This window comes from Acyrthosiphon pisum, chromosome A1 (assembly GCF_005508785.2).
Source record: "Acyrthosiphon pisum isolate AL4f chromosome A1, pea_aphid_22Mar2018_4r6ur, whole genome shotgun sequence".
In the NCBI taxonomy this organism is placed as follows: domain Eukaryota; kingdom Metazoa; phylum Arthropoda; class Insecta; order Hemiptera; family Aphididae; genus Acyrthosiphon; species Acyrthosiphon pisum.
Genome location: NC_042494.1, coordinates 77,555,109 through 77,563,215, shown reverse-complemented (window position 1 = coordinate 77,563,215; position 8,107 = coordinate 77,555,109). Strand labels below are relative to the sequence as shown.

The window sequence follows — 8,107 nt, the reverse complement described above, 5'->3', positions numbered from 1 at the left end:
TTAGGTACTTTATTATGTATTCGAAATCGATCATTTTCTGTTTACGTATCACCTTTCAAGTAAATTAATTGAAAACTAAATCTCAATAGGTATCTAAATCTAAATATATTATACATTTTAATATTTCAGTTAAGTCTCATTTTTTTATACCAAGCTAAAGTATAAATGTATAAGTACCTAGGTATCTGCATATTTTAATATAATTTCGTAAATGTTAAAAAAAAAAAACAAAAACAACTACCTACGAAGATATTATATTCCATGTATATGTTACGGGCAAAGTGGAAAATTTGGACAATGTATACAATGCCCGGGCATTGTATACGGTGACCGGCCATTGTATACAATGTCCGAGGTATATTGGGCAATGTAAATTGTGAAGTATTTATACAAAATAATCTGCATAATATATTATGTTTTTATTGCAAATTATTAATATTACATTATTATACATAATTAATAATCATCAAATGATAAATTAGCTTAAATTATACATTTAAAATATTGTGAAGTACATTTATTCTAACAATTGCATAATTAATAATTTATTTATTTTTATATTATTATTATTTTTATTTATACTAATTTATTTCAAATAAATTTAATTTTTTTTTACTAATTATACTATTTATTATACTATTATAAATACTAATTAATTAAAATACAAAATAAATTCAATTCAATTATTTATTTTCACATGTACTGCTTGAATGGCATTTTGATGTACATAGTCTATTTGCTGCTTTGCACTTAAATTTTCGTGTTTTACACTTTTGCGCACATGTACACCGTTCGTAGCCTTGACCTCCTAAATTGGAAAATTTACGGGCAGCCTCTCTCATTGAAATGTTTACTGTTTGAGGTACATCTTCAATATTTAAAAATGACTCCTTACAAATTACAAATTGATTTCGACTGTATACATTTGAAAGTCGACCTTCCGTCGTACCAATTTCGTACATATTGTCGTCATTTACTGAAATTTTACAAGAAATAAATTATTATAATTTGGGAAAATGTGATAAGATATTTTTATAAGTACCTGAAAGTATAATTCCAATAATATTGCGAGAATCACTGCGTGCTCTATCAACATCTGGAATTTTTACCGTTACTTATTCGCCAACTTCACCATGACAAAAACGACTTTCAGAAACTTGTTTCATTTTATTGGCTTGAATTTTTAAATTTTGGAGTGATTGATTTCTTTTTTCATGAATAGATTGTATTCTTAAAGGTACACCTAAAGTTAAAATTAATGTTAAATAAAGTTATTAAAATTAATTTAATTGTTATATTATACCGTCGATATCTTCGATTTCTTCATTATTTATATTATTTGTTGCTCCGATTTCGTCATTATTCGAGGTAGTGGCAATGTGGTCGACATTTTCGATAGAATTAATAGCTGTTTCAAGATCTTCTTCAGTTTTTAATTTACATATTATACTATTTGGTAGTAGCGTACTTTTTAGTCCTATTTTAGCTTGTATACCAAACATCGCTTCATACGGTGAGCATTTTATTCCGTGATGTAATGCACGATTTTTCATAAATTGAACAAATTTTATTCCTTCACTCCATTTGTTGGTATTGTTATCCTGCAACCAAGTAGCAAGGATATTTTCGATGTCTTGGTTAGTTTGTTCCACTGAACCTTGACTCTGCAAGTGACGAGGTTTACCATGGACTATTTTAAGTTCTGGCCACATTTTACAAATTTCGGTTACAATTTGATTCGCAAATTCCCTACCATTATCACTCTGTAAAATTGCAGAAGCGCTGAGAGTTGTAAAAATTTAAATTATTTGAAATAAATTAGTATAAATAAAAATAATAATAATATAAAAATTAATTAATTATTAACTATGTAATTGTTAGAATAAATGTACTTCACAATATTTTAAATGTATAATTTAAGCTAATTTATCATTTGATGATTATTAATTATGTATAATAATGTAATATTACTAATTTGCAATAAAAACATAATATATTATGCAGATTATTTTTTATAAATACTTCACAATTTACATTGCCCTGGCATTGTATACATTGTTCGAATTTTCCACTTTGCCCGTAACATATACACTATATACATAGGTACTGCGAAGATATAAAAACTAACCAATTGATAAAAGTATAACTATACACTAGTACTCTAACTTTTGTGAAACGCATTCTCAGAATCTCAAGCTTCAAACAAAAATAGATACTTTTATATTAATAACAATTAAAATAGGTACCTATATGTATTTCTTTTTTAATTAAATTCAATAATAATTGATTTATAAATATATTAGCTGTTAAATTATTTTCATTTATAAAAAAGCGGTTATAAGTGGATGTTCCTCTGCTGTACATTATGTTACAAGTGGGTCACTGTAATTGACTGTTATCGTTGTTCTTGATTATTTAATATGCAATTTCGTCTAAATTTTAACATAAAATAACTATAAAAAAAAATTTAGTTATATATATTTTTAGATTTTTTGATTACAGAAATTTAATCTTGTTTAACATTTTCGATCTTTAGCTACAAAAAAATGGAAAAGCTTACATTTTTAACTACAAAATTGTTTTTAAATTTTAAATTTGATAAATGTTGTCAAAAATCAAACTTTAAATGCTTATGAAAAAAAAAATTCTGACTGTATTTTTAATATTTTTTGACTGTCATCGTAATAATACATTATAGCAGCATTGTATTCAATGTTCAAGCTTTTTGGCCCATCAAATAAAACTGTATCGTGTACCTATCGAAAATGGTGATAATATATAAACATTCAGGAGCTGATAGTTGCCGGTCTTAAGCTCAACAAGAAAAAAAAACATTCAGTGAAAATTTCATGTACCTAATTACGGTAATTTTTTTTAGGATTACACCAAAAACCAAAATCGATTTTATCAAAAACCGATTTTGAGTAAAAATTCCCGTTTTTCCTTAATTCTTATCTTGTTTTGCCCTGCATTTTTGAAAACTAAGAAAATTAAGAATTTTAATTTTGACCTCCTTAGATTCACTTTCCCGTCTAACAAGATACTGTTGGAGAAAATCAAAACAGTTTTACTGCCCCAAAAGCGATGGCAGACACAAAACAAAAAAAATTTTGAAAAAAAAACACATCGGTCCACTCATGATGCCGGTTGCTTAAAAGTCATTCGTTAAATATCTAACGATTGATTAGCTAACGGCTCATTAGCATAGATAATACATGACAAATTATATATGAGATAATATAAGATTCTTATATTATTATCTTCTAAGACCGTGTCTCTAATAGCGTCCGGATTCTTTAACGTTGTCACGAACTATGATTATGATTATAATCATAGTTCGTGACGTTGTCAATATGGAAGTGTCCCGACCATAGACTCAGTGGCGGATCCAGGGCTTAATTTTGGGAGAGGCATGGGGGGGGCAAAAGTACAAAAAGTTTCAAAATTGACTACAAAATTGACTAAACACGGTGTAAAACAAAGGAAAACTACGGTGATGGGGGGGGGGGCAAATGCTCCCTTTGCCCCTCCCTGGATCCACCACTGCATAGACTTATAATATACTTCTACTATATCATATACTTATATTATATATAAACTAACAAAATACTAACAATTGTAATAATCATTTTAATACTGAAGATATTACTGAACTACAAAATTATTCTTTTGATACTGCATTTAAAGAACAAATCAATGAATTGGATATTTCTCAAATAATAGATAAACTTAAAGATGACACCTTAACTGGTTATGATAAAATATCGGTCAAACTTTTAAAATATATAGCTAAAAGTATTTTGAGGCCACTAACATATATACGCAATTGCATATTCCCAGATAAATTTAAGACTGAAATAGTAATTCCATTATATAAGAATGGAGATAAACAAAAAGTTAATAATTATAGACCAATCTCTATGTTATGTAATTTTTCAAAAATATTAGAAAAGATTATAAAAAATCGCTTAATAAACTACTTAGAAACAAACAAGTTATTATCAAAAAATCAGTTTGGTTTCAGACCTGGCATAGGCACCGAAGAGGCTCTTTATAGTGCCACTAGCTTTATTTATAATGCACTAGATAAGGGAAATAAAACTTTGGCAATTTTTCTAGATCTTGCTAAAGCGTTCGACATGGTAAATCATACGGAATTAATTAGAATTCTACCTAGTTTTAGTATGAAAATGAGTAGTATAAAATGGTTTACAAGTTATTTATTTAAAAGGAATCAAATTGTTAAGATAAATGGTGTTTTAAGTGAGGAAAGGGAAATAATGTGTGGAGTACCTCAGGACAGTGTACTCGGTCCGATCTTTTTTATACTATACATAAACAGTATATGCAATCTAAAAATTGATTGGAAAATAATTACATATGCAGATGATACATGTTTGCTTTTTTCTGGTCCCACTTGGAATTCAGTCTACCAAAAATCAGAAAATGAATTGACAAAAGTTGTCAATCATTTAAGCTCAAAGAAACTATTATTAAATATTAAAAAAACAGTTTTTATGACTTTTACTATAAACAAAGAAAATATACCTTCCGATAAAATCACTGTCCATTATTGTAGAAATAAGGAGCAATGTAATGATAATATTTGTAAATCAATTTCAAAAGTAGGTACCTTTTACACGATAGTACGATACCCGGGAATCACCTATGATGAAAATTTAAGGTGGAATGTACATATACAATATACATAACATAGTTATTAGTTATGCGTTTAAGAATATCAGTGTATAAATTCTGTAAACTTAAAGACATTTTTCCTATTAACATTGTACGTAATATATATATTTATCATTGTACCAAGCGATCTTTCAATATGGCATTCGAGTATGGGGAGGTCTTACCCAAAAAGCTATTAAACCACTACAACTGCAACAAAATAAAACTATTAGGATATGTCTAAATAAGTACAGTTTAGAAGGATCTACGTCTCATAATTATAAAGAATTCAAAGTTTTGCCTATTAATTCACTGTATAAGAAATTTGCAATTATATGGGTAGCAAAAAATATAGAAAATTGGTATAGGTAATATAGATAAATCTAAACAGACTAAGGAAAATAAGGCATATGATGCTAATATTAATTATACGATTACTTCTTTTGGTCAAAAATTTGTGGATTATCTTAATCCCAAATTGTATAACTCTCTAGATTTAGATTTTAAAAAAATAATCGAAAAACCTAAATATGCAAAAAATATTATTAAAAATTGGTCTATATTAAACATTGAATGAAATGTATATCATTTATATTATAAAATATTATATAACATCTTTGCTTTATATTAACTGTTATATTTTGTTCTAATCTAAATTGTATTTCTTGTATAATTCTTCATTTTTGTATTAATTCTTGTGTAACTTGTATAATTTGTATATAATTACTTAACGTGTTTATCCTGTTATCATAAGCAATCTGTATATTATTGATAAGTAATATTAACTCCCTACCTTCATCACAAGCTATGCTTAAAGAAGGTAGGTATAAATTTAAGATAGTATATTATCTTAAATCGTGGTCCCGACCTTATCTTCCCGTGATGTTAACAGCTTAGTTCTTATCACAAGGTTGTTATCGTGAAATATTATAATTGATAAAATTATAAGCAATGAGAGCCTATTAATAGAAATAAATAATAATAATTTAGTAATAGCTAATAACTAATATTTAGGTTTTGTTATTCCCTCTTTACTGTGTTAAAAAATTTGTTTACTGTACATTTTTTAATAATTATTAAAATAACAGATTACCAAGCGGCTAAGAGGAAGAAATTTCCTAGACAATGAGAAAGAAATGCTCATTGATCTAATTGTACAACACAAAAGTATTATTGAAAACATAAAGGTAAGGACATTTAGACAAATCCATCAAACAAAAAATATCTTGCTGATTTTAATTGTAATTTTTAACATCATGTCAATATGTCATGCAAACATTTTATGAAACTATGGTGGATTTCAGACTGATAATGCAACTAATAAAACCAAAGACAACATGTGAGAACAAATAAGTAATAACAAATTGATACAATGTAACACAGATACAGACTAAGACTTAATTAAAAAATGTATACCTTAAAAAGATTAACTATAAAGAAAAAAAGTGATGTAAACAAAAGTAAGTTATTTTTCAAATACTAGTATATTTCAGTTAATGGATACAGATAAATACATATTTTAACTGTGCTGTTAAGGTCAAAACATATTTGAATTTCCAAAAATAAAGTTTGGTGAACTCTTTGTCACAGAGCGATAAAGATGTTTTGTTTGACATAATAATGTCATATAAGGACACTTTAGACGATAAAGTATGAATACACATTTCATATTACTGATTATTGGATAATATTTATCAAGAATAACTGTCCGTTACCTATTATTTTATTTTTTTTACTTTAGATAAATGCAGAATTAAGAAAACTTGGATGGCAGGAGATATGCGATTTATTTAATTCCCAAACTACTAAATAATCCTACCTAAGAGATATGCGACGTATACCTATGTATTTATCAAAAGTAAAGCAAAATGAAATCGAAACACTGAAAAAGTATATTATATTCATTTATATTTTACTTGTCCTAAACTGTTATAAATACTAATATTTATTGTCAATGCTATTGTTAATATTATATCCTAGTATATAAATTCAAACGGATGTCTTATGTTTTAGATAAGCATTTATAAAACTGGTGGTGTAAAGGGTGAATGTACAATACAATCTACACTAGGACAAGATAAAATCTTGGGTTTTATAGTTGATCGTATGAAGCCTCTTGAAAACGATAATAATTCTGATGCTGACCTTGGTTAATAAAACTGCTTATTTATTTTAAAAAACAATATTAAAATATATTACATTTTATCTTTTAAAACTCACTAGATGTGTTAGAGGAAATAATTGGGAAACTACTACCAAAAGTTTTGGTGATAGTGGCAATTATAAAATATTTGAATTAACAATTAAACATTTTTAAATATTTTGCTATATTGTCATAAGAAATTATATTTTTCAGTTGACGTTATAAAATTAGGAATAGAACAAGTAAATGTGTCAGGAATAGTAATTGGTAAGATACAAAGTCATAAAATATGAATAGATGACTTTATTTAAATCTCTTTTTTTTAGTTGATACAAAAGAACCATCTATACCTGTTGAACCTGTTATACCTGGATACATAAATTCATATGATAATAAAATAAGTGAGTTATTTATTTTTGTTACTAACCTATTTAACCTCAGTTAACCTATTGTTGCTGATGTTCTGAATGATTATTTTGCAAATGTCAGTAATAATATGTCTAGTCAAATAAATTCTGAAACATGAGTTAATTTTAACTGAAATAGGAACTTAACTCACAATATTTATTTATTAATTTTATTAAACACATCATACCCTATTCAAAAATAGAAGACACCAGGCAGAAAGAAGACCCTGGTTTCTCCTCAGGCAATAGTATGATTAAAAAAGGTTAAACTTTGGTTGTAAAATATTGGAATTATCAATATGTTTATTTTTTTTTTATAATATTAATGTACCTATATTTTACTGTTATTATTGACAAATGAAAATTATTATATTAATATTATTATTATTATAAACATAAATGAAATTATAGTGTATTCATAGGCGAATATTGGGGGGACTTGGGGGGCTTAAGACCCCCCTAAATGTAACAAACCACACTAGATGTCAAAATAAATTGTGTATTTTAATATACCTATATAAACTTGGTGCCTCTGGTATAATAAAGTAGGAGTACTGAGTAGCCACTAGTTAGTAGGTTAAAGCGTTTAAAAATGTATGTTTATTCTAATGGATAAGACAAAAATGTTAAGCCCCCCCACGGATGTGACTAAATATCCGCCTATGAGTGTATTGTTTTGTTTTAAAATTGAAATGAAGTTTAGATACCAATAATTTAGCACTCTTACAAGTGAGTTTTCTCACTTGGTTGTTAACTTGGTTCTTACAGGTATTTAAAGTCGAAATTTGAAAGAAATTAGATATTTAAACGGAGAATACAAACTTTAGTTATTTTGTTGTAATTTATATTAGAATACTGTTCATACTGTAACTAAAAAAAC

The 8,107-nt window shown here is 26.8% G+C and overlaps 1 long non-coding RNA gene across 1 annotated transcript; it reads left to right on the top strand.

Annotated features, from left to right (window-relative positions):
• Positions 1–6,136: 6,136 nt before the first annotated feature.
• On the top strand, positions 6,137–7,215 carry LOC115033624. Its single transcript, XR_003838902.1, has 4 exons — positions 6,137–6,327; positions 6,419–6,567; positions 6,691–7,087; positions 7,147–7,215. It is a non-coding gene; the product is annotated as an uncharacterized LOC115033624 (long non-coding RNA).
• The last annotated feature ends 892 nt before the right edge of the window (positions 7,216–8,107 follow it).